The following is a 27513-nucleotide window of genomic DNA, read 5'->3' as shown; positions in this document are numbered from 1 at the left end:
TACATGATCGGACCTAGATTTCCTCAAGACGATTCTGCTGCTGGGAGAACTTAGTGAACCACGGAGAGCCACACCAATGATCATTTATAATGACTTGATTTCCCCAAGAAAGCACAGATTGACACTGGAAGGTAAAAAACTGGGCAAAGTCAGGTGCGCACTGTGACCTCACAGAGAAAGCAGCATCGGGGATGAGGGCGTTCTGTGTGTTCACTCATTTAATCCTCTTAACCGTCCTAGAACAGCAGGGCTGTTACTCCCATTTTACAGATGAAGAAACCAGGAGGTACAGAGATTTGAAGGCCATGCATCTATTCAGTGGCAAAGCTGAGGTTCCAAGCAGACAGTCTGGGGTCAGAGTTTGAGAAGACAGAAGCACCCGTGCTGCCTAAAGCTTGCCAGCCACTTACAATAATGACCAGAGCCAGAGAGGAGAATGCTGGTCCAGAGACCTAAACGTCTTCCTCGCCCTCGGGGCTTCTCTGTCAGTCTGCTCGTGGCCCTCCCCAACCCCACTCTTACTCACCAGTACCAATTTCTAGGTATAATTAAAACGGGTTTGTGACGCAGAAACAACAAAACCTGGAAGCCATTTTTTTTTTTTTTTTTTTTTTTTTTGTGTACGCGGGCCTCTCACTGTTGTGGCCTCTCCCGTTGCGGAGCACAGGCTCCGGACGCACAGGCGCAGCGGCCATGGCTCATGGGCACAGCCGCTCCGCGGCATGTAGAATCCTCCCGGACCGGGGCACGAACCCGCGTCCCCTGCATCGGCAGGCCACTGCGCCACCAGGGAAGCCCTGGAAGCCATTTTAATGTAATTCATATCACCTAGGACAACTGCTACTTTCATTTTCCCCTTTTCTCTCTCAGTCTCCATCCAGAGATTGTCTAGTTTAGAACCAGAGATGTGGGTTATCATAGCTAAAATTTGCAGCCAAAGTCAAACTGTCCTGCCCTTTTTTTTTGGGGGGGGGGGGCGTAAAGAAGAGGGGGATGGGAAAGCAGGGCTGGGAATAAAAAGAAACTTCTTAGGGAAAAGGATTCATTTTTATACTTCCTGGGTATCTGAAGTTAATAGATTGGTTAATGGATTGGTTCCAAACCTAGTCTTTGCACTCTGACCTGGGTTCCAACCTGCCTTTTAATAGCTGTGTGAACTTGGGCAAGTCAGTTAACGTCTCTGAGCCTCAGTTTGTCCCATCTGAAAAACAGGGCTGATGATGGTTCCTATCCCATGAGGTATTGCTGATCAGTATATGGGGTAATGGAAGGGAAGCCCTTGGCACTGTGCCCATCACACAGTGGGCTCTCACAGAACACCAGCTGTTGTCAGTAATCATACTATTGTTATTGGTACAAATCCTTACAACCAACCAGAAGGAGGAAATAGTATTCCCATTCCAAGATAAGAAACAGAGACTATAGCCCTTCTGTAACAGGCAAACCCCTCTCCTTCTGCCACCCATTACCCTATCGCAAGGCTCACCTCCTCTAAAAGAAGCCTCCCAGGCCAGCTGGACCTCAGCCATCAGCTGCTTCATCCCCTGAGAACCAGCATCACCCTGTCCCTCTCTGACAACCACGACCTCACCCTGGTGTCATCGACATGTGCAAAAGCACACGTCTGTATACCTGCACTGGACTAGGGGGGTGGGGATCTCAAGGGATCCCCCAAGTGTAGCTACAAGCCCTAGCACAGCACCAGCAAGTGAGACGCACAGTAAATCCCGGGTCATTGAATGTCACTGTTCCGCTGTGATTTTTCCGTGTAATCAGTTCATAGTTATTATCTACATGGATTAATATGTACAAGTTCTTAACGGTGGCACAAAGTCAGGGCTTAATATCTCTCTGATGCCATTTTATAGCTAAATAATGCTCCTAATAATGCTAAATAAAGAACGTGACGCTGCACTATAACTGCATTAACACCGTATCATCACTGTCGTTGGTTTTGCTCTCCCTCTGCATCTCTGAAAGGTAAGGATGGATCTTCCAGACTATCAAATCCACGGTTCTTTTCTAGTTCCCCAGAGCCTTGCTCAGTTTCAGGCACATATTAAGCTCCTTGTTGAATTTTGCCTCCACAATGTGAAGACAGATAACAAGATGGAAAACACGGAACAAAACAGGGTGGGGCTTTTGCTTCCTCCTGGTAGCTGATTGGCTCGTTTCTTTAAGCAACTTTGCCACCACGGCTCACCGTAAACGAAGAGAAATCTGAAAGTCACGCATTTTCCCCCGATGGAAATGAGCAAAAGCTCACCAACTTGGAGGGCAAAAGTCATGAGCTAGCCGGAAACCACCACTGCCTAATAACAGCTGACCAACACTTTAGGAGCCCAGCAGGATACGAAAGGTCTGGCTTCCCCCCCCCAACACCCCCCAAAAAAGGCCAACATGTGTTGAGGGGGTGGAGAGGGAAGGGGAAAAGGAAAAGAGCAGTTAACAGGAAATGATTCGTTTTCCAGGGACACACAGCCTATCACAAAAGCATGCAGGGGGCTGAAGAAGCAACTCAGAACAGCATTACGTGCAAACAGTTCTAAGGGAAAAAATGTTAATGCCGTCTATGCGGGAGGCGCTCTATTGCAGCACCCAAGTCAATAAGGGTTTAAGCAGGGAGCACCCACCAAGCCCTGCCGGCTCCCTGCAAGGTGCTGGGGGCACAGAAAAGCACGTCATGTCTGGAAGAGCTTGTGCAATGGGACAGGGAGAGCCATAAGCAGGGGCTGCAAACTGCTGGTCCCAGGGGCCACGTCGGGCCCACACGTGTTTTGTTTGGCCTGTGAGCCTTCTTTAAAAATCTGAATTGAAACATTTGAAAATCAGGAGAATTTTCATTAAAAAAAAGAATGATACCCAGCTTCTCTTTCAAAAGTAGAAGGTCTGGCAGCCGTGAATCTCCTTTCTGGCCTGGGGAAATGGGGAGGCGGAGAGGGGGAGCTGGAATCAAAGAGCAGCCGCCTCTGGTCCAGAGAGGGGACCAGTTGTCGGCCAGTCCACACCCTTCCTACCTGGTGCATTTATATCATCTGCTCGTCTTCCTAAGCAACTGAGTTTGCAAGCCCTGTTGGGAATCCATGGCCACAACACAATACAACAGGATGTGAGTTGTGATAACTCAGGGCGCATGGAGGGGATGAAGGAATGTTTCCTGAAGGAGGTGACCCCTAGGCTGAGTCATAAAGCATCAACAGGAGTTAATTAGAGGAGGAAGTGGGAAAGGAATTGAAACCTGTCCCATCTCCCCAGCTGGGTGAGACGTGACTGTCAGAAGTGAATCTGCAGGCACCCACCCTCTCCAAAGAATAACGCCATTCCAAACCTTCATTATTCAAAACCGACATTCACCAGCTGCCTCTAATCAGACAAGCCCTCCTTCTGATCCAAGCAGAGGCATCCGTCTGGCAGAAAGCACTCAGCCTGGAGGGTTGGTGAGGGCTGGGTCCTTACCCCAGATACACATCACTGGGTTCACATCACTCAGCAATTCAATCAATACTCATGAGGGTCTATTATACAGCAGGTACTCGAACTAATAATGGGAAGCCATAAAAGCTTTTAAGTCGTTGAGTCTCAGGATCTAGTTTGCCCTTTTAAAAGCCAGGCGTGGGAGCAGGGAGACAGCTGGGGCCGGTAGTGGATGCTCTCCAGAGGGTGTTGTGGCGCCAGTGATGCCGGGTCTCACTGCTGGACCAAAGGGGAAAGAGCTGCATAATCAAGGGTCAAGGGTGTCAGCAACGGCTCAGGTATAAAATGTGAAAACCGTCGTATGCTGCTGTGTAAGCCGCGGCTGCGAGACCACCTCCACACGTTACCATGACTGATACAGTGATCTCCCCTATCCTTTGGCACCCCTCGTTTTTTTCCAAAACCCTTTGCAGGGAAAAGTGGGATAAGTATGTGCTTTCTCTAGCTGAGAAAGCACATATGGACTGTCCAGGGAAATGACAGGCAAGAGACACTGCCTTTGGCCAACCTCGAGGCGTGGCGAGAGGACAGGGGAGCTCTGCACCAAGCAAAGCCCAGGGGGAAGCCCCGAGCTCCCCTTCTATTTCAAGAGCACTTCCTGGGAGGCCATCTCCTCCCAAGTGTGCTTAGGGGAGAGCGGCGCTGCAAGGCTGGTGATCCGGATGCAATGACATTGAGAAGCACAGCGTGCGGAAGAAGCCCCAGGTCTCCACCGGAGGTGTTCTCTGAGCGTCAACCCAGCCAGGACAGTCTGGCCTTAGCCTTATAGGTTGTTCTTGGATCGAATGCAACCGTCTGTTTTGTAAAAAGTGATACACCACAAGGATAGGAGTGATCTCTCTTTGAAGTCTCTCAGTGAGAAGATTGGCTAAGTGATCCCAAAACTGCCCCTGGCCCCGGTTGGATGAATGATTACTTACGTGGACTGTGGGATAAACCCTGACACGATAAATGCCAGAAGGGACCCCTGTTCCTACAGCTGCTCTCCCGTAAAGTTCAGGAGCTTCCCACATAGAGGCCCTTTTCTTTTTCCTCTTTCCTTTTAAAAAACAGGAAAAGCCAAGCATCCAACCAGAGGGTCGCTGGTGTATTCTCAGCCACATTAACTACAGAATGTTCTTCAGTGACCCCAGGCCCAGGACACCACATGTGCACAGGTCTCCCTGAAATGCCACTCTGATCTCGTCCCTGCCCCTGTTCAAAACTTCCCACAGTTCCCAACCGCCCTCGGGATAAAGTCCAAGCTCCTCACGGGGACTGGAAGGTCCTCAGCTACCTCTTCAGTCCCACCTGGATCCCTTCCAACTTTGCCCTCCAGGCAGAAGTCCTTTCTCTCCCCAAAATAAATACTGAATTTGTCCTCTTCTCCCCCTCTCCACTGCTAGAGCCAGGCTCCAGGGTCCTCATCTGGATGGCTGCCACACAGCCTCCAAACGGGCCCAGCTACCACTGTCAACCATCCAATCCATTGTCTACCGAGCAAAAATGTCAATCAAACCAGGCCTCTGCCCCATTCAGCAGCCCACAGAGGCCTGGACTAGTGCTTAAGGCCTCCAAGACCAGGCACCTGCCCACCCTGGACCCCGTCCAGGTCCTGTGTCTCTTACCCTTGGACATTCACTCCACTCCACCCACAGGAGTCTCTTGACATCATGAACTTCCCAAACGTTTTCCTGCCTTGGGTCCTTCATGCATGCTGTTCTCTCAGGCTAGAATACCTCCCCCCAAACTAGTTTTTTTGTTGTTTGTTTGTTTGTTTGCTTTGGTGGCACGTGAAATCCTAGGCATGTGAAATCCTAGTTTCCCGACCAGGGATCGAACCCGCACCCCCTGCGGTAGAAGCTTGGAGTCTTAACCCCTGGACCGCCAGGGAAGTCCCTTCAAACTAGTTTTTAAAAGAAATTTTAAAAACCCAGAATTTACAACCATGAACATGTTGTCATATATACACACGGTCTGCTTTCCTTACTATATGTTTTCAAAATGCAGAAGTGATATATGTGCCTATATTCTTCTTTTATAAAACATGAAAGGTAAAGTTAAAGTAGCCTTTGACCGTCACCACCAGCCCCATCCTCTCCTCCCTCCCAGGAGGATGAGAGTGCATTTGATCTAGATCCTTCCAGTCCATTTTCTTTTAGACATTCACACCCACCTCGAAGTAGCCTTCAACAACACATAACATGAGCTGTGAATTCTCAAATGTACCGAGGCGTGGGGCTGCACGTATGTTTTGATTTCATTGCGTTCTGCCAACTGGTCTCTCAAGCAACCCCACACTCACCAGCTGAGTCAGGGGACCCCATGCCCCACACAGCCTCCCCAAGACTTGCGTCAGACTTCCTATTTTGGGCACGTTTTAAAACGTGAAAAAACGTGCCCCAGAAACAACGCAAGTGTCCTTCCACTGGAAGATGGATAACAGTGGCATATCCAGAGGACAGGACACTACTCTGCAACCTAATCCACCCAACGGCTGACACATACTACGCGGAAGATCTCACCTGCAGGAGAGAAACCAGGCTCAAAGAGCTCCATCCTGGACGATGCCATTTATACACAAAAGGCAAAACCAAACCGTGAGGTCGGGAAACAAATCTGTGATTGTTAGAAGCTGAGGGTCAGGGAGGGGGTTGACTACAAAGAAACAGGAGGGACTCTGGCGGGGGATGGAAATGTTCTGTATCTTCGTGATGATGATTACATGACTGTGTTACACAGCTGTGAGCATTTACCAAACCACCTAGTGCTGTCCACTAAACAGGGTGGACCCTAGTGTCTACGGATCAGACCTCAGTACACCTGCCTATATTAGGGACATTTGGAATCCTTTCACAGGTACTGTCCATTTTGCTTTCTTCTTTTGAGAACTGTTTGACTTTGGGGAACTCTTTATTCTTTATTATTAAAGCTGTTCTTTTTTTTTTTTTCCTTAGGCTTTTTTTCTTTACAATACAGTCATATTTATCAATCTTCTCCTTTGTGCTTTGCTCCTCCTCTGGTTAACTTCCCCCAAATCTTCGTGTCTCACTCGAATGTAAGATTTCAGTGTGAATCCCCTCACCTCATACACACTATCTTCCACATTATTCGATTTCATATTCTTTCATATTCCTGACAGTAGTGTGACTTTTTGGTGTATGTTTGCTTGTCTCCCCACTAAGAAATAAGCTCCTTTAGAACTGGTACCATACCTGTTGTGATCACCACTGAACATCCAAGACCTTGAACGGTGCTTGGCACAAAACAGGCATCCCACAGATATCTGCCAAATAAATGGAAGGTAAGAAAAAGCTAATACAGGTGCATATGATGTATATGCACATGTGTCTAGCATTTAATACACGCTATACGTAATTGTTCATGACATAGCGTATCATGGACAGCAACAGACATCACGTGTCTCACCAGATAACAGCAAATTTAGCTTCAGTGCAAATCTCATGAGTTACAATATTTAACTAAAACTTTTAAAATAGTGAGATGTGGGGCTTCCCTGGTGGCACAGTGGTTAAGAATATGCCTGCCAGTGCAAGGGACACGGGTTCAAGCCCTGTACCGGGAAGATCCCACATGCCGCGGAACAACTAAGCCCGTGCACCACAACTACTGAGCCTGCGCTCTACAGCCCACGAGCCACAACTACTGAGCCTGCATGCCACAACTACTGAAGCCCGTGTGCCTAGAGCCCGTGCTCCACAACAAGAGAAGCCACCGCAATGAGAAGCCTACGCCCTGCAGAGAAGAGTAGCGCCTGCTCACCACAACTAGAGAAAGCCCGTGTGCAGCAACGAAGACCCAACGCAGCCAAAAATAAATAAATAGTGAGATGCTCTGATGCAATAATCCTAGGACAGGGGGTTTATCAAAAAAATGAAACGAAAAATGAAAACTTATATATGTAAGCTATATGTAGCTCTATTATGAGCTAAGCATTGCAGAAATATCATCTACCCAATAAAAAATGACATGGACAAAAGCATATGTAATAATATTCAGGAATGCTTACAACTTAATGATAACTAAGAAAAGCCAGGACACAAACATATTGATACATACCATAATTACAACAACCTTTTTTAAAAAAAGCAACAGTAAAGACAAAACAGTGATTGGATTTAACTCAAGAAGTAATACTTATCTTTATAGACGTTTCCCCCCAGAATTTTAGAGATAAGCTTGTATTTTTTTCGTCAGAGGAAAGAGAATTCCAATTTCCCTAATTACAGTTCTGTCCACCCAGGGCCATTTCAGGTACCTCCCTCCTAAGAGCCATCCTCTATTACATTTGTTATCCTTCTAAATGTAAACCTGGGAATTTACTCCTGGTTACAATCCCAGGGTTGGCAGGACCCATTTAAATCACTTCTGCTGGTCATTAAGTGGCCAGTGGGCCAGCAGGTGGGGCTGACCCACTGGCCACTCCTGCCTCTCCCACCTCAGCCACAGTCCCAAGGCCCAGGGTCCTCAGCTCTCTGTCCCCTGTCTGCAAGGCCCTCACTAACACTGGAGACCTATCTCCCACGTCCCTCCTGCTCGAGCCTTCTCAGCCACACCAGACCTAGTTGCCTGCAGCTCCATTTCCACCTGTCTTCCCTGCCTCCCAGCCGCTCTGGTCAGCAGTCGTTGCTGCGCACGGGCTTCCTCTAGCTGCGGTGAGCGGGGGCTACTCTTTGTTGCGGTGCACGTGCTTCTCACTGCGGTGGCTTCTCTTGCTGCGGAGCATGGGCTTCAGTAGTTGTGGCACGCGGGCTCAGTAGTTGTGGCTCATGGGCTCAGTAATTGTCGCGCACGGGCTTAGTTGCTCTGCCTCATGTGGGATCTTCCCGGACCAGGGCTCGAACCCGGGTCCCCTGCATTGGCAGGCAGAATCTTAACCACTGCGCACCAGGGAAGTCCCCACACTGGGAGCTTCTTGAAGACAGGGATGGTTCCTTATTCCATGCAGAATCCCCTGTGCCTGGCCCTCACTCACTCACTCTGGATTCACTGAATGCTCATCACGGCCCAGGCGTTGTCGTAGAGCTACACTGCCCAATAAAAATGGAATTTGAGCTACGGGTAATTTTAGATTTTCCAGTAACCGCATTTTTTTAAAAAAAAAAAGAAACAGGTGAAATTAATTTTAGTGATGTATCATATTTAACCCAATATATCCAAGATACCATTTCAACACGTAATTAACGTTAACGAATTCAGTAATGAGATATTGGGTTAGCCAAAAAGTTCATTCGGGTTTTTCCTTAAGATGTTACGGAATATATATCACTTTTTTTGTGTTAAGTCTTTGAAATCCGACGTGTATTTTAGTACATCTCCATTCAGACTAGCCTCATTTCAAGTGCTCAGCGGCCACATAAAGGTAGTGGCTACCGCATCGGATAGGGCAGTTTTAGATGCCTGGGGATACAACAGTGAGCAGTCCAGAAGCTCCTGTCCACCACTGCCAGCCTGGACCAAGCACCTGCATCCCCTGCAGTTGGACCCGGGTGCCCTGACTGCTGGCCTAGATTTAGTCTCTTCTCAACACAGCAGCCAGACTGATCATTTTGAAAGCTAAATCAGCGCAAATCAGCTTTCTGTTTTAAACCCTTCAGTCGCTCCCCATTTTACTGTGCACGAGACAGAGTCTTTTAGAAAGGCCTGGAGACTTCACGTGCAACGCCGCTGAACGCTGCTCTGGTTTCCCCTTCCACCTCTGTCCACCTTGCTCTCACCACTCCAATCCGTTCTTCATCCTGCTTCTCCCTCTCACAGGCCCACCCCTGCCCTCAGCCTCGAACCTGGCCCTTCCCTGGGCCAGGAACACCATCCTCTAAGACTAACCCCTTCAAGGCTGCTCCAGTAACAGCTTGTCAACAGAGGCTGCCCTGAAGCCACCTTAACACTGCAGCCTACCCCAGTCCTCCAGACCCTGACTCTGCTCCACTTGTTCCCATAGAACACATTACCCTCAAATACACTGTGAATGTCCTCAGTTTATTATGTCTACTGTTCCCAATGTCTACCTCAGCTGCAATGCAAGCACCATTCGTGCAACATCTTTCTTGTTCCTTTCCGCATTCCCAGCGCCTAGAACCCTGCTTGGCACAGAGTAGGCATGCAATAAGTATGTGTTGAATTGATGAAAATGAATAAATGAATGAATGAATGAATGAAGCCCTCAGCCCTACAGAGTTTACAATTTCAGGAGAGAAGACAGATATACGGTATATCAGGTAACGATTAGTACTGTCTCAGTTTGTTCAGGCTGCCATAACAAAATACTACAGATGGGGTAGCTTAAATGATTGAAATGTATTTCTCACAGTTCTGGAAGCTAGGAAGTCCAAGACCAAGGTTCTGGCCAATCTGGTTTCTGATGAGGGCTCTCTTCCTGATTTGTAAACAACTACCTTCTTGCTGTGTCCTCACATGGCCAGAGAGAGGAGGCAAGCTCCCTGGTATTTCTTCTGATAAGGGCACTAATCACCTCACAAGGACCCCACCCTGATGACCTCACCTATCCATAACTGCCTCCCAAAGGCCCCATCTCCAAATACCGTCACATTGGGGGTTAATATTTCAACATATGTATTTTGGAGAAACACAAACATTCAGTCCATAACAAGTACTACAGACAACAGTGAGACTCAGGAATGGAAATGGGAGTTAGGGAGGTTGCTATTTTATGAGGCAGCCCCCAAAGGAAGGCAATAATTATAAATATAGCAACCACCACTTAAATAGTCACTACCACATGGCAGCCCTGTGCTAAGCACCTTACATCTACTAATACAGTGGTGTCAGGAGTCAGTGGAGTTTTTGCCTGCGCTGCCTCTATCCGTTCCCCAGCTCCCTGTGGGGACCACCCTGACCCCACTGTGTGGCCTGGATAGAATGGAAACTCCAGGTGGACAAAGATTTTTGTTTCTTTTCTTCCCTGCTGGATCTCCAGGAGCTAGAACAGTGCCTGCCACCCAGCAACTGCCCAGTAAATGAATGGCTCAACCAATCCATCTCAAACAGAGTAGCAAATGTTAGGGCCAAATTACCAGGGAAAGGGAGCCCTGAAGAATAACCAATAATAACAATCATCTTTACGTCTTCCTCAAGAGCTTACTTCCACTGTGCTAAGTGCTTTGCATCATCCCTGGGAGGGGGAAACTATTCTCCTCTCAGCAGCAGCGAGAGCTGAAGTAACCTGCAAAAGCAGGCTGACGGCACTTCCCTGGTGGCACAGTGGTTAAGAATCCGCCTGCCAATGTCCTGCAGGGGACATGGGTTCGAGCCCTGGTCCAGGAAGATCTCACATGCCACGGAGCAACTAAGCCCGTGCGCCACAACTACTGAGCCTGCGCTCTAGAGCCCGCGAGCCACAACAGCTGAGCCTGCATGCACAACTGCTGAAGCCCACACGCCTAGAGCCCGTGCTCCTCAACAAGAGAAGCCACCGCGTTGAGAAGCCTGCGCAACGCGACGAAGAGTAGCCCCGGCTTGCCGCAACTAGAGAAAGCCTGCGCGCAGCAATAAAGACCCAACGCAGCCAAAAAAAGAAAAAAACTTTATATATACATATAAAAGCAGGCTGACACCTGAGGGGCACCCTCTGATTCCTGTCCTTTCTGAGACCTCTCCCCATTTCTATCTCTTTCTTACATCTATTAGCCAGTGTTTTGTTCAGATGCTTGCAAAGAACACTAGGGAAGTCACTGCCGTTTTATGATCTATGTAACCAGAATGTTACCTTTGCGCATTACAACATATTCAGAAACCACCACTCCAAGCAGCCACAGGAAGTAATAAAACCCAATAATTGTAACAGTAATAATATTAGCTAACTTTTGCTGAGCACTTACCAGGAGCCCAGGCGCTGTGCTGAACACCCGCCAGCTGTTCATCCCCTATTTCCTCCTCATAGCCACCGGTGAAGCTTTACCATCCCCATTTCATAGGCGAGTCAACAGGCTTACAGAGGTCAGGTAACTTGCCCCAAAGGAACCCAGGTCTGCACCGCCCCTCAGGCGACCCAGGTGCCTTCTGCCGCTTTCAGTCTTCCTTCCTTTCTTCCCTGTCCCTTCCCTCAGGGCAAACCCTCTGCTTCCCACCCTGTCGGGCTGTTTCACATCTAAGAAGACAATGACTGGAGACTGGGCATCGCTTGTTTCCTTGAAAATAAAGCAGTTCTTGACAGCCACCTGATCCAACAAAGTCCCAGGGCTGCGTGAGCCACCAGATGAAGATGATTGCCAGCATCCCCCACCCCTTCCCCGCCCCCTGCTGCTCCCAAGAAATGCACCGTCCAGGAGGGAAAAGAGGCAGGTCAACAAATAACCCTGGGGCTCGGACTACCCACCAGGCACCAGCAAAACAACACCCCATACCCCTGCCTGCCCCCCTCAGAAAAAAGAGGAAGAGAGAATAAAAGAAAAACATTCAGAATTCTGGAATTAAAAAGTGACTGAGACCATTTTGGCCTCGTGTATGTGAATCTTGTGTTTATGGGCTGGCATTGTTTTCGTTTTTAATGACAGGGTTGGGAGAGGGGCCACCACAATCCTTGTATTGTTAGGGCTGCTACAGGACCAGAACACACGCAGGAGAGAGACAGGTACTCAGATAGTTTGGGGGGCGGGGGCAGGGGATGGGGGGGAGGGTATGTGATCATTTGCAGAAAGAGCTCTGTCTCCCATCTGCTCTGAATGTTCACAGTGATTATATGCTGGTCACAAAGCCAGGCAGGACGCCTGGATGTAGCGTTTTGCAAATGCCCATAGATTTCACACCAAGACTGAGGCTCTGCGCAGGCTCCCCAGACCCCCGTCCAGAATCTTCCAAACGCTGCAGCCCCCCCTCCCATGGCTTCCTGACCCCAGCGTTAGTGGAACGGGCCGGCAGCCAGAACAGGCAGTGTCTTCACACAGGGTTTGGGGTTTCCATCTGTGCCGGGTAAGGAGGGCAGGCTGGGGAACACACTTGATCCCTCCCGCTCCAGGCCGAGAAGCATCCTTGCTTACTTTTAGTTTCACTGTCCTCTAACTTCTAGGAGCGGTTAGAGAACCAGGGAGCCAGATGGCCCAGGTCCAAATCCCAGTGGCTCTACCACTCCTTAGCTGTGTGACCTGGCGGTGAGGGTAGGGATATTTTTAATCTCTCTGAGCTGTGGGTCCCCCATCTGCAAAACAGTGATAATAATAATAATAATAATACCTTATGCGATGGTTGGGAGATTAAATGAGATAACATATCTAAAGCATTTAGAACTGAGTCTGGCCCGTCATAAGAACTCCATCACTGCTAGACATTTTATCATAACTGCCTTGGTGCGGCTATAGCGAGCATGAAATGGGAAGAACATGCTTGGCCTGATATACGATTTCAATGTTACTATAGAAACTACTTCTATTGTTGGGACCTCCCTGGCGGTCCAGTGGTTAAGACTCCAAACTTCCACTGCAGGGGGTGCGGGTTCGATTCCTGGTGGGGGAACTAAGATCCTGCATGCCACACGGCACGGCCAAAAAAACAAAGAAAGAAACTATTATTATTATCATTTACTATTACTGTTATTAGATCCTTAGATTACTGGGGACCAGAAAAACGGAAGAGAGAGAGGAAGAACCCGTCAAAGGACCCATTTTAGCAGCATTCTCCTGTAAGGCCTAGAGTTTCTGAGGTTTTCTAGGGAAGGGGTAGAAGTGACCATCAACGGAACTCATCTACGGTCAAAATTATTCCACGTTGTTGCTCTGTTTCCATCTTGATTCAGGGTTTCCCCCCACCCCGCCGCAGACACAGGGTATATAAAGGAGGAGTCCTGGCCTCTTACAGAGATTACAAACCAGCATCCGGAGTTTAAAAAAAACAAACAAAACAGGGAGAATGCCATGTCTCCAGCCAACTAGGAAAGGAAGTACAAAGTAAAAAGCTCGAGCATCCAGAAAGCCATCTGACATCTAACACACAGTGAAGTGCGGCCATTCGTTAGCAGGCCCGCGGCTACCTCGCCAAAGAATATGGACCAGCAACAATCCCAGGTCCTCACTTCCGCAGGAAAGGGTCAACACCGCCACTGGTGTGACCAAATTCAGGGAGAATCACACAAAGAGGAATAAAGGAAGGCTGTCTTATTGTCCAGGAGGTTCTTTCGTTGAGCTGTCCGAGAAAACTGTCCATCCCGGGCAGGCAGAAGGCCCTGGGACACAGACTCCCAAACCCAGCCTGCCTGCCTGCCATTTAGGAGGAAGAAAAAGAAGCTAAAAGCACAAGAGATCAACTGGATATGGACGGTGAGGAATCACCGGGTTTCAGACCAGCAATCACAGAAATCAGTTGCGGGGCTGGAGGGGGCGGGAGGGGGTGAGTTCTGATATTTCAGAGCTGAGAAGAACTCCCTCTTTCCAGTCCAGAAAAGCTCCAGCCCTGGACAGAAAGGACAAACCGGACAGCATGGGGGAGGGACGGAGAGGAGACGGAGGAAGAGAGAGGAAAAGCAACCAGAAAAAGAAACTGATTTCTTCTACTTTTCAGGGGAAGCCTGGTTTATGCAAAATTCTGCACTCAAAGTCGGCAAAGCAACAACAAGAATAAAAACCACGCTTAACCAGGCAAAACAAAAATGTGATCACATAACAAATCCCCCCGGGGAGTTCACTGGGTACAGCATTATGACCGGCCCTGCACCCACCGAGCCTTTCCATCACCAGACCCATGCATGGAATTCCAGTCGGACCCTCGTGCCAAGGCCTCAGACCACGAGGCACTCCTCACCTCCAAGATGTAACTGCTCCCAGATACTGGAGACCAGGCCACGAGGCTCTGCCCAGCCAGAGATTCTGTGTTTGTTCTTCTGCTGCTTCCAGGAAGGTTTTTCTCCTAATAAATCTTTCAGGAAGTCCCACTCAGAGTTCAGAGGATCCATACACCCCCCTTCTCCACTGGTTAGAGCTTTAGAGAGATTCGCTGTGACCACAGGACTGTGTCAAATGAACAAGCCTCAACTTGTCGCTGCCAGTATGCAAAAGAGGCCTGCGACACCCTATGACAAGCAGCAGAGCAGATGCAGTCCCTACCTCCTCAGAGCCCCGCCCAGCCACCGCAGACAAACACACGTTTCTTCAGGGTTTTCTCCAGCAACTAAACAGCTCCAGTAGCCAGGACGCCAAGTGGTGGGGGAACGGAGGGATGAGACGGGGCTGCCAGCCTCTCTCTGGAGAACAGAAGAGCAGAAAGGAAACACCACAACCTCACCCTCTTCTCCCTAAAACCCCTCACAAGGGATTTCCTCTCTTCTCCCAACTTACAGAAGGGCCTGAAATCAGGGGCTCGAGTGAACACAAGAATATTCCATGCCTGCCAACTATCAGGAAAATTCATGGTGTATCCGCGCACCGAACACATGCAGCCTCATGGCTGCCCTTCCCGAGAGTCTACACTCCGGACCACAAACACTGGCATAAATAAGAGCACATTAGCCTAGGGAGGGTAAATCTAACCAAATCAACAATCCATGCCAAAAGAATTACCACGATAGGGGTGGGAGGGCCCCGGCAAATCAGTAAGTGCAATGCAAAAGCTGAGAAAGTTTCAAGAAACAGAGTTGCTGAGTTTTCGGAAATCACCTTGTAGGGGTTAAGGGGGAGGAGACGGTCAGAGGATGGAGGTCGCATCGTATGGTTCACAGACCTCTCGGTTAGCAAAAGGGGCCTCCAGACCGTCTCTGCGGATCCAAACCCGTACCGACGGGAGGGGGTCTATATTGGGAGGTTAGATAATAACACGCTTTTCAGCAAGAGCACAAATCCAGAATTATCTCCCTGCAAGGGCCATTTGATGTCACCCTCTTCCCCTCCCCCCACCCCAAACGCCCAAACTCGCTGCCAGTCCAGAGTCTGGGGATGAGAAAAGTGCACGGTGAACACACCCATTGGCATCCGAAAGCTCCTTCCTTCCGTCCAGTTACTCACCACGCATCCCGACCCGCAAGGCCGAGGCTTCCGAGTTTCCAGAAAGGCAGAGGACAGAATTCTAACTTACTGGAAGGTGGATTCAGCCGTGTCTCCGCAGGTCACCGGGGCCGCCAACAGCCTTTCCGCGTGGAAATCCACTCAGGGGGTTCCGGGCGCGTGCCGGGGCCCACCCTCGCTCGCGGCCCCTCGCTGATACTCCGGGTCCCGGCCGCCCGGAGTCCCCCCGGCCCGCGGGCCCATGTGCTCGGCGGCCGCACGCGCTCGGCCCGCTGGAGCGCGGGGCTGGAGGGCGGCCCGTGACGTCACGGCGGCTCGCGCTCCGGGCTGCGGGGGAGGGGAAAGCGCGCGCCGCCCGACTGGCCGCGTGCGTCCTCGGCCCCAGCGCTGCCCGCGCCCCTCAGCTCCCCGCCGCCCGGCCCGCCGCCCCGCGAGCCCCTCCGCCCGCGACCGGAGCAGCTCGGGGCATCTTGCCGCGGAGGGCCGCGCGCGGAGGCGGGGAGGGCCTGGGCCGCCGGGGGCCCAGACGGCGCGGGGAGGGCACGCTCCGCACGGGGCTGGGGAACCTGGCCGCGCTCGCGCCGCCGCCCGAGAGAGCCAGCTCGAACCCCGTGGTGATGCCCATTCACTTGCGTGCAGCTGTTTCAGCAGTCCTGCTCTCTGCCCCCCCCCACCGCCCCGCCCCCAGGGGTCCTGGAGGCAGCGAGCCTTCCCACTTGCCAGATGGGGAAGGCGAGTTTGGAGAAATAGGTGAACCAGGATGCTCTGAGATGGGAGCACTTCGCGCAGAAGACCCCTGGCTTAGCTCTATCCCTAGTGATCCTGGCGCCTCCTTGGGTACCACCAGCATCCGCGGGCCTGGTAAGAGGGGCGCACGCACCTTCCCACATCCTTCGACGTCTCCAGCTGTCCCCCAGGGCTGAGGTTGGCAAATCCGTGCAGAGGACCGGCTGTCTGCACCAATCCCTCCACTCCGGAGTATTAAACTACCCCTGTGAATGCCCAGTAGTCTCCCCCAAAGGAACAAGAGAACCCTGGCCTCCTGCGGGGAATGCGTTTATCTTGCTTTCTCTACAAGAGCCCGGGACCGGACCGAAGGGAGGAGCTGCCTCCGTTCAGTTCATCATCTATGGAGCACTTAGGGGAACCGGGCGCCCTGCTAGGCGATGGGGATACAAGCCGTAGAAGGAGGTCACAGTCCGGTGAAAAGACAGACACACAAGTGTGTGTTTTCAACATTATGGAAGTGAAGGCTGCCTCTCTGTCCCCCACCCAGTGCCTTACCTCCCCTATCATTTTAACCCACCCAGTGGCCTTGGGCCCCTCCCTCCCTCCCCTGTCTTATGCAGTTTCTCCTATTCCAGTGGCTTCTTCCCAAAGTGAATGGCTCTCCTCTCTAGAAAAAGAAAAAAAAAAAAATCTTCACGTGATGCTCCACGTACCGCCTACTACACAGATTCATTTATAATCATGGAACACTTGTTCTGTACCTGGCTTCCTGCGAGGGTCTGGACAGGTCTCTGAGCTCCAGTTGTCAAACCTCAGCATCTGTATAGGCACTGTAGGAACTGTGAGAATTTAGCCCTTTCACTGCTTAAAAATTCTCCCTGGAACCGACCTCTGTCACCCAGGGGGAAGCCGGTGTGCTCCTGCTGTGTGCCCACAAGCCAGGAGAGGTCCAGCTTCCAATAGCAACTTCAATTCCATTCCCTGAGACCCTAATCTGGCTACAGTATCCTACCTGTTAGCTGTCTGCCTTGGGGCCTCTCCTGGCTGAAAAGATGCCTTGACCCAGGACTCATCAACCTTGACCTTGACTCTGCTTGCCCTCTCTGGATCCCTGAAGCATTAATCTTAAATTCACATTTTTCCTTTTATAAATTCCTCTTTAAAATAAAAAAAATTCAGAAAAATTACAAATAAAATATCTTAGGGTTTCCCTGGTGGGGCAGAGGTTGAGAGTCCGCCTGCCGATGTAGGGGACGCGGGTTCGTGCCCCGGTCCGGGAGGATCCCACATGCCGCGGAGCAGCTGGGCCCGTGAGCCATGGCCGCTGAGCCTGCGTGTCCGGAGCCTGTGCTCCGCAGCGGGAGAGGCCGCAACAGTGAGAGGCCCGCGTACCGCAAAAAAAAAAAAAAAAAGAAAAGAAACTCTTAATATTCCTACCATCCAAAATTAACTATCAATTACATTTTGGTGTACCTGTTCTCAATTGTTTTTTAAAAATCGTTTTCTTCTTGCAAAAGGGGTACAATACATGTACATTGTAAAAACTTAAAACTATGCAGGAAAATACAGAAAATCAAAATTTTATCAGCCAGAAATAACTTTCATAAATATTAGATAAATCCCAAACATCTTTTTAAGCATATTTATTTATTTATCGAGATAGGTGCAGGGTTGACAGACAGAAAAAATACATTTATTTTTAAATCTTAATACCTTATAGTTGCTATTTTTTAATTTATTTCATTTTCTTTTAATAGAAGATGAGGAAGCCAACATGAAGCTGAAGGAACTGTTAAACTTTAAATCTTCCTTTACCACGTGAGAGATAGTGCTTCCTAAATAATTCAGCAACCAAGGTTCAGAAAAGAGATGAGGAAAAAGAGGAGAGTGAAGTCATGGTGTTTTCTTTGTAGATCTCTCCACTTTATTTATTTATTTATTTATTTACAGGTATTTCTCCAAAGATGACATACAAATGGCCGACAAATATGTTAAAAGGTGTTGATTATAGATATCTCCATTTTAGAAAGCAGGCAACTCCTTGCTCCCACCTGCCCTTACTTCACCTCCTTTGTCTCTTAGTTTTGTTATTGTTTTTAAATTGCCACCCTCCATTCCATCACTGAAATGCCCATGCTCGTTTAGTACTGGGTCTATAATTATACAATTTCACGCTCATGACCAGTCTTTCCCTTTTCTGCATCTGCTTCCTTATCTACAAAATCCATGCATTCTCTTATTACACATTATCGAGCCCCGATCTGCTACCAGGCACGGACTACTCCCTGAGACTCTGTGGGCAGTGAGACAGGTAAGGACCCTGCTCTTGAGTGGCTTACATTCTACTGAGAAAGGACAGACAAGCCAACAAGCAAAGGAACTTCAACAGTGATAAATGGTACTGAGATTCGTAAATCTGGGTGAAGAGCTAAAGGGGGAGGGGCAGGCGGGGAACTGACTCTACACCATCTCAGCAAGAAGAAGCCATGCAGACTGGAGAGTGTTCCAGGCCGAGGGAACCACAAGGGCCAAGGCCTGGAGGCATATGAAAACAAGATCCTCAGTCATTCCACGAAGGTGCATGGAGTCAGACAGGCAAACAGTTGCAGCCATCCTTCTCTATTGGGGCAGGAATCAAATGTCTTCAGCTCACCGTTCCATCCACTGCTCCAGCTCGGTAAATACATGTAGAACCAATGAGTGAATGAATGAACGGACATCCTGGATCTGGTGGCTGCAGAATGAGAGTGGAAAGATGCCAGGTAACAGGTCCCTCTGCCTTCCAATCTCTCTGCTCTTATAGCCTCTAGGCAGTCTCTCCAGGGAGTTCCCTGGCGGTCTAGTGGTTAGAAGTCCGCGCTTTCACTGCCAAGGGCCCTGGTTCAATCCCTGGTCAGGGAACTAAAATCCCGCAAGCCATGCAATGCAGCCAAAAAGAAAAAAAATAGTCTCTCCAGGTTTACCTTAAAAAGGAGCAGATTTCTCCCCACCGCTCCCAGCCACCTAGTATCTAACGGTCCCTGTCTCCTTAGCTTTTTCTTTCTCCTAGAATATCCTTCTTTAAGGGTCACCTGTGCTCTGCCTTTTGTGGCTTGAGCCCAGTGTCTCCTCTTCCATGAGCAGTTCAGAGAATACTCTAGGCTGCATCTCCTTCTCTTGGTAGGACTCATGGTCACGTTGGCACCAGCCCTGCCTGGCAACCTCCAGTGGTTAGTGAGTCAACCTCGCCTCCCTCTTCAGCCTCTGAACAGCCCTCAAGCGGAGACTTTGTTTCAACCCTCATTCCTCAAGTCAGACAGGGAAAATGAGACCCAGAGAGCTCACTGGTCTTGACTAAGGTCAGACAATCAGGACGTAGCAGAACCAGGACTTAACACCAAGTCAACTTGCCTGGGTCCCCGACAGCTCACCTGCCTCCTGGTGAAACGAAGCCAGGATGGGTTGTATTTCAGGCAGCAGAGATAGAGAAAGCAGGGTCTCAGTGAATGGACACTTCCGGAACCACACGGATCATCGCTAGCCTGTCACCACCCCAACAGGGGGAACTGGAAAGAACATGTAATTTGATGTCAGAAAGACCTGAGTTTGAATCCAGTAGTTATCAGGTGACCCTTAGTGAGTAGCTTAATCAAAGTCTCAGATTTTAAAACATTGATTATTTTAATTGTGGTAAAATACACATGACATAAAATTTATCATTTTAACCATTTTTAAGTGTACAGTCCATGTTGTTGTGACACCATCACCAACTCTAGAACTCTTTTCCTCTTGAAAAACTGGAACTCTGTATCCATTCAACAATAACTTCCTATTCCCCCCTCCTTCCATCCCCTGGCAACCACCATTCTACTTTCTGTCTCTACAAATTTGACTATGCTAAGCATCTCAAATAAGTGGAATCATGCAGTATTTATGTTTTTTTCAACTGAGCATAATGTCCCCAAGGTTCGTCCACGTCGTAGGAAGTTTTGAAAGGTCCTTCCTTTTTTTTTGTTTGTTTTTTGTTGTTTTCGGTACGTGGGCCTCTCACTGTTGTGGCCTCTCCCGTTGCGGAGCACAGGCTCCGGACACGCAGGCTCAGCAGCCATGGCTCACGGCCTTAGCCGCTCCGTGGAATGTGGGATCTTCCCGGACGGGGGCACGAATCCGTGTCCCCTGAATCAGCAGGCGGACCCTCAACCACTGCGACACCAGGGAAGCCCAGGTCCTTCTTTTTTAGGCTGAATTATATTCCATTCTGTGTATATGCCACATTTTGTTTATCCATTCATCAGGCTGTGGACATTCGGCTTCCTTCCGCCATCTGGCTATTGTGAATAATGCTGTTATGAACATGAGTGTATAAATATCTCTTCAAGATCCTGCTTTTAATTCTTTGGGGGTATACACCCAGAAGTGGATTGCTATATAATATGGCAACTCTAGTTTTAAATTTTCTAGGAATCACAGACTGTTCAGGTGTTTTAAATAAACTTTTTATTTTGGAATAATTTTACATTTTCAGAAAAGTTGCAAGGATAGTGTAGAACCTTCCCTTATCTCTATCACCCAAGCCCCATTATTATTAACATCTTACATGACCATGGTACATTTATCAAAACTGAGAAACCAGCATTGGTATTGTACATCACTAATAACTAAAGCCCAGACTTTATGTGGGTTTCACCAGCTTTTCCATTAATATCCTTTTCTGGTTCAAGGACCGCATCTACAATACAAAATTGTTTAGTCAGTATGTCTCCTCAGTCTTTTCTGGTCTGATTCTTAGACTTTCCTTATTATTCATGACCTTGGCAGTTTTGGTGATAATTGGTCGGGTATTGTATGAAATGCCCCTCATTTGGGGTTTGTCTGATGTTTTCCTAATAAGTCTTCGTTTTTTCATCAGTAAAATGGGGACATACCTATTTCACAGGTTATGTGTAATTAAATGAGCCATCATAGTTTATGTCTCACCAACATTGACACCTAGATTGCCTGGTACACTAAATCCAGCTACTTTTTGAGAATCTTATGAACTTTGATCAAAACTGATCCTTTACCTGCATTTAAGTCAGTAGTTTAAAACCCTTCTTATCAGGGAAATGCATCACAGTGAGATATCACCTCACACCTGTTAGAGTGGCTGTCATCAAAAAGACAAGAGATACAAAATGCTAGCAAGGATGTGGAGAAAAGGGAACCCTTGTGCACTAACAGTGGAAATGTGAATTGGTTCGGCTATTACCGAAAAAAGTACAGATGTTCCTCAAAAAAATTAAAAATGGAACTACCGTATAATCCTGCAACCCCACTTCTGAGTATACATCCAGAGGAAATGAAAACAGGATATTGAAAAGATATCTGCACTCTCATGTTCATAGCAGCATTATTCACAATAGCCAAGATATGGAAACAACCTAAGTGTCCATCAATGGATGAATGGATAAAGAAGACATGGATATATACAATGGAATATTATTCAGCCATGAGAAAGAAGGAAATCCTGCTGTTTGTAACAATGTGCATGGACCCTAGGGGTATTATGCTAAGTGAGATAAGTCAGACAAAGACAACTATTGTATGGTATCATGTATATGGAATCTAAAAAATATGAACTTACAGAATCTGATAGTTGAATGGTAGTTACTAGGGGCTGAGAGTTGGGGGAATTGGGGAGATTTGGTTCAAGGGTACAAATTTGGCAGTTAGAAGATGCATACGTTGTGGGGATCTGATGCACAGCATGGTGACTATAGATAACAATACTGTATTGCATACTTGAAAGTTGCTAAGAGACTAGATCCTAAATGTTCTAACCGCAAAAAAAAAATGATAATTATGTGACGTGATGGAGGTGTTAGCCAACACAGGGTGGTAATCATATTGCAATATATAAGTATAACAAATCAACACATTGTACACCTTAAACTTAGAAAATGTTGTATATCTATTATATCTCAACTTTTTAAAAAGTGACTCTGGGGAAAAAAAAACACACTCTTCCTCTTTACTAAATTTCACAGAGGACTTGTTTATATCACAAATGAATCACTCAAGCTCCAGAAGATTCTTGACCTATACCTTGAAATAATAGTTAATCAAAGGCTTCCCTGGTGGTGCAGTGGTTGAGAGTCCACCTGCCGATTCAGGGGACACGGGTTCGTGCCCCGGTCCGGGAAGATCCCACATGTCTCGGAGCGGCTGGGTCCGTGAGTCATGGCTGCTGAGCCTGCGTGTTGGACTTTCCTTCTGGAGAAATAGTGTCCTTATGAGTTGGTTCAGAATATGGACTCTGGAGTCAGACACACCTGAGTTTGAATCTATTAGCTGTATGACTTTGGGCAAATCCCTTTAGCTGTTTGTGCCTCAATTTCCTCATCTATAAAATGGGTCCCAAAAGAGTAGTTTCATCACAGAATTGTTGTGAGAATGAATTGAAACGATTCACATATAGCACAGTGTCTGGCACTTTGTAGGTACCTGAAAGATATTAGTGCTTATTAATTTCAACAAGGGTTGTCACACAGGGCTCATTGCATATCTTTATAGGTTTCAGATTTTTTTTCTGGTTAGTAATGTACAAATGAATGTTTATTATGCAAAATTTGAGAGTACAGAAATGTAAAGAACACCAAAATTGTTCATAATCCCACTACCTGAAATACCTATTAGTAACATTTTGACTTATACTATTTCAATCTTTCTTAAAGGTATGCTGAATTTAAGCACATGAATATGATTTTGTTTCTTTTCTTCAAAATTAGGATATCACATATGCTTCTTTATAACCTGCTTTTCTTTAACTCATCTTCATATCCTGAACATTTCCCTAGGGCATTAAATCTCTGTAATTAAATATGCTTTCAAATACTTGTTTAATAATGCAGCATGTGTATCCAGCATAAGAGATTTAACCCTTTCTCTCTCCCTGAACAATTAGACTGTTTCCAATCAATCATTCTTCGTTACGTGGAAAACTGACATGGAAATTCTGGACATGAGCCTTACTGGGAACCTCTATTCCATTCCATAGACTCCATGTTCTGAAGTAGACTTGTGGGGTCAGTGAGAATGAGGATTTTTGAAACTGCCCATTGACAAATTTTTCATCAAAAAGTTTTACCTGTGAGATTGCACATTTCATTCCACCCCCAAGACAGCATTCTTTTCTTGTGGGAGAAGCTTTCCAGTTCAATGGGCAAGAAAGAAAGAAAAAAAGGAAGGGAAGAAAATAATTGCATGTCAGTTTTGTTTTAATTGCATGTTGGATTATTAACAAGAATGAAAACTCCCATATGTGTTTTTTGGCTCATTGCACTTTTTTTATGAGCATGTTTTGCTCAGAGCCACTGCCCATTTTTCTGTGGAGGTGTTCTTTTACTTTTCGGTATTTGTTCCCCAAATTAAGTTCCTTTTATTTATTTTTTTCTTTTCTTTTTTTTCTTTTAAGAAAAGTAGCTCACTATAAAAAGAAAATCAACAAATATATCACCTACCAGAAATAGCTATTGTTAACTCTGGACATAAAACCTTCTAGATACTTATTTACACACAGGAAGATAGAATCACATGATATACCTGATCTGTATTCTACTTTTGTCACTTAATAATACACCACAATGGTCTTTCCATGACAGTACATATATTTCTACAACATTACTTTTTTGTTTTTTATAAATTTATTTATTTTTGGCTGCTTTGGGTCTTCATTGCTGCCCGCGGGCTTTCTCTAGTTGCGGCGAGGGAGGCTATTCTTCGTTGCAGTGCGCGGGCTGCTCATTGCAGTGGCTTCTCTTGTTGCGGAGCACGGGCTCTAGGCGCATGGGCTTCAGTAATTGTGGCATGCAGGCTCTAGAGTGCAGACTCAGTAGTTGTGGCGCACAGGCTTAGTTGCTCCGCGGCATGTGGGATCTTCCCAGAGCAGGGATTGAACGCGTGTTCCCTGCATTGTCAGGCGGATTCTTTTTTTTAATGTAATTTTTATAACTTTATTTTTTTATTTTATATCTATTTATTTATTTATTTATTTTGTTTTGGGCTGCATTGGGTCCTCGTTGCTACGTGCAATTGCGGCGAGCAGGGGCTACTCTTCGTTGTGGTGCACGGGCTTCTCATTGCAGTGGCTTCTCTTGTTGCGGAGCACGGGCTCTAGGCGCATGGGCTTCAGTAGTTGTGGCACGCAGGCTCTAGAGTGCAGACTCAGTAGTTGTGGCACACGGGCTTAGTTGCTCCGCGGCATGTGGAATCTTCCTGGACCAGGGCTTGAACCCATATCCCCTGCATTGGCAGGCGGATTCTTAACCACTGTGCCACCAGGGAAGTCCCAATAACATTACTTTTTAACAGTCTTAAAGCATTCCATTGTAAGTTTGTATCATATTTTACTTAACTAGTACCTTATTGCTAGAAATTCATCTCACTTGCAAATTTTCATTATTAAACGCAGTACTACTACAGACATCCTTGTGACTAAATCTTTGCATATGTCCTCAATGATTTCCTTAGGGTAAATTCTCAGAAGTGATTTATGAGATATTAACACTTCATTTGCTATATAAATTGCAAGTATGTCTCCCAGCTCTCTCATTTGCTTTTTCTTTTTGTTTGTAATGGGCTGCTTTATGAATACTCTTTCATTTCAATAAGCTCATATCTACCAGTCCTTGAGTGTGTGATGTGTTCCTACCGTTTTTTATGTTCAGGAAGTCCCTACCTATCCTGTGATCACATTTATCCACTGCTGAGCATGTTTTGGTTGATGCCTAAATAAATGTCTATTCCACCCGACAATCAGGGTAAGTCTAGAATGTCATTCTGTCTCCCTTGCTAGTGATCAATTCAGGAATGGACTGGCTGATCCAATTCTATACAACAGCATGTGAAAGGAAAGCTATTGGGGAACTGCAGTGAAAACTTAATCCTAAGGGAGAGATGAAAGAAGGTATCATTTCTCTTCTTAGGTTAAAAAAAAGAAAAAAAAGAATACATTTCTTTGTTGTTTAAGACAATGGTTACCCTTAGGAGTGCTTTTGGCTGCAGGTAACAGAAAATCCTAGGAGAAGTGCTTTAAACAAATAAGAATTTATATTTCCCACAAACTAGTCTGGAGCCTACTTGTTATTAGCACAGTGGCTCATTTGTAGCTCTCAGGTGGCTGTTACAGCCTTAAGCATCACGTCTGTGGTTAAAGCAGAGCAAAATGAAATGAGCAGCAATAGCCAAGTCTGACCCTTTTACCAGAAAAAAAGCAAGTCTTCCCAGCAGCCCTTGGTAGACATCCAGTCTCATTGGCTGGAGCTGTCACATGGCCTCTGCTAGCTGCAAGTGAAGCTACAGTAGCAAGTGCCTGGTTTTTCTAACCTCTGTAGCAAAAGCAGCAAAGCAGGAAGGGGTAAGGAACGAGGTTGTGTTAACCAATGAGCAGTGTCTGCCTCATCAGTTTGAGTTGAGGTTTCTGCATTTTGGAGAGCATCTTAAATAGAACACCTGGATTTTTTTTTTCTTCTAGTTGTTTTAATAGTTTCCTTTTAACTTCTTAATCTGTCTTAAATTGAGCTTTCTTAGATTATAGAGTCTGGAACTTTTCCTTGCAGGAGAGAATAGGAACCTTGCTAGTAACTTGAAATACGAAAATGCACATCAACACAGCAAATCCTGCAAAACAATCTGAATGCTGACGTTCAGAAGTCTGTGCTAAAAGCCATGTCCTCAATCTTACCTGCAAGGTCAGGACAACAAGGAGGTCTGTTGCTGAATTTCATCCTGGACTGGGTGATTTAGCATCTTAGGTTAGAGTTTAATGCTCCTGAGTCTTACTTAAGTGGTAGAGTTCATTCCCTAACTCGCAAGTTAGTAAATTCCAAGCACAGAGAAAGTTCTGTTTTGTAGCTGTAGCCTCTACCCACAGACCAAGTCAGGTGCCTTCCTCAAGAGTGAGGTCTTTAAAAGAGCTACTACGGGGCTTCCCTGGTGGCGCAGTGGTTGAGAGTCTGCCTGCTGATGCAGGGGACATGGGTTCGTGCCCCGGTCCGGGAAGATCCCACGTACCGCGGAGTGGCTGGGCCCATGAGCCACGGTCGCTGAGCCTGCACGTCAGGAGCCTGTGCTCTGCAATGGGAGAGGCCACAACAGTGAGAGCCCCGTGCACCACAAAATAAATAAATAAATAAAATAAAATAAAATAAAATAAAATAAAATAAAATAAAATAGATACTAGGTTTGAGATACTAAAGATGACTCCAGTAGACAAGAACTGCAAGGAAACAAATCAGCTACCATTTATCAAACATCTAATCTCAGTCAGCTATGGTGTGTACCAATATGTATATGCTTTGTGTATATATTTTCATTTTTTTGAAAACTCAATGCAGGATACAGTGAAGCGAGGCATGGTCTTTGGACCAGAGAGAATCAGCAATGGGATCTGCAGTGAACTTTTAATAACTATCTATCTGACTTGGGGCAAGTCTGAATCTCAGTTTCCTTATCTGAGCAATAAAAATAATAAAATACCTACTTTTCAGCATTTTTGTGAGGATAAGATAAGATAAACTCTGGGAGGTGGGCCCCATCCCCTCACACAATGAAGCTGCCTGGTCTGTACGCAGCACTTTTATTTTCTAGATATCACTTCTGGGTACATACTTGCTAGTACTATTTGATACTTTCTTATTTATTTATTTATGGTTTATTGGTTATCCTCACTCCCCCGTCACTGGAATGTGAGCTCCAAGGAGAGACTTTGTCTGTCGTGTTCACCTCTGTATCCCCAGGGCCTAGCACATAACAGGTACTCAGTAAAACTTCTTAAATATTTGTACACTGAGTACAGAATCAAAGGTGGAGTCTCACACGTAGTAAGTGCTTAGTAAACAGTAATTCCCTTCTACTCTTTCTCCAACACCCGTGCAGTAGGCTGTTTTGAAATAAACCCCATACTCAGCATCCAAAAGCAGGGTCTTAGTTACAGGCTTGCTCGTGTAGAGCTGTGTCACTTTAGTAAATGACTTCCCCTCTCTGTGCTTCTGTTCCGATTCTTTATCTGTATAATGAAAGGGCCTAAGGAGAGGATCACTTCTAGCTCTTCCACAGGGTACAGTTTTGTGATTCTGAACAAGTTGCAGCCTCTATACATAAGAAAGACCACACTTTTTATCTTACTTGTCCTGTCAGAGGAGAGAGGATGCCTTATGGAGAGATCTGTTCCCGTGGAATCTAGCCTAGATGAACAACTGCCAATGACCAGACTGGCATGGCTAAAAGAGACCTTGGAAAATTTCCAAACCAATCTCCTGTGTGTGCATGGGCTCTGAAAGGTGAAACTGACCTGCCCACAGTGACACAGCTAGTTACAGGCCAAACCAGGACTAGAGTTAGATTTTTC

General features: G+C 47.0%; 1 long non-coding RNA gene across 1 annotated transcript in view; it reads right to left on the bottom strand.

The window, feature by feature from the left end:
- LOC132413272 (uncharacterized) overlaps positions 1-15696 on the bottom strand; it is a 395067-nt gene extending 379371 nt beyond the window's left edge. The window contains exon 1 of the long non-coding RNA XR_009516664.2: positions 15490-15696. This is a non-coding gene — a long non-coding RNA (uncharacterized lncRNA). The remainder of the gene's footprint in view (positions 1-15489) is intronic.
- Between the last annotated feature and the right edge of the window lie 11817 nt (positions 15697-27513).

The sequence above is a fragment of the Delphinus delphis genome, chromosome 17 (assembly GCF_949987515.2).
Source record: "Delphinus delphis chromosome 17, mDelDel1.2, whole genome shotgun sequence".
NCBI classification, from domain to species: Eukaryota; Metazoa; Chordata; class Mammalia; order Artiodactyla; family Delphinidae; genus Delphinus; species Delphinus delphis.
Note: the sequence above shows the minus strand (reverse complement) of the source record. Positions and strands in the feature narration are given on the sequence as shown.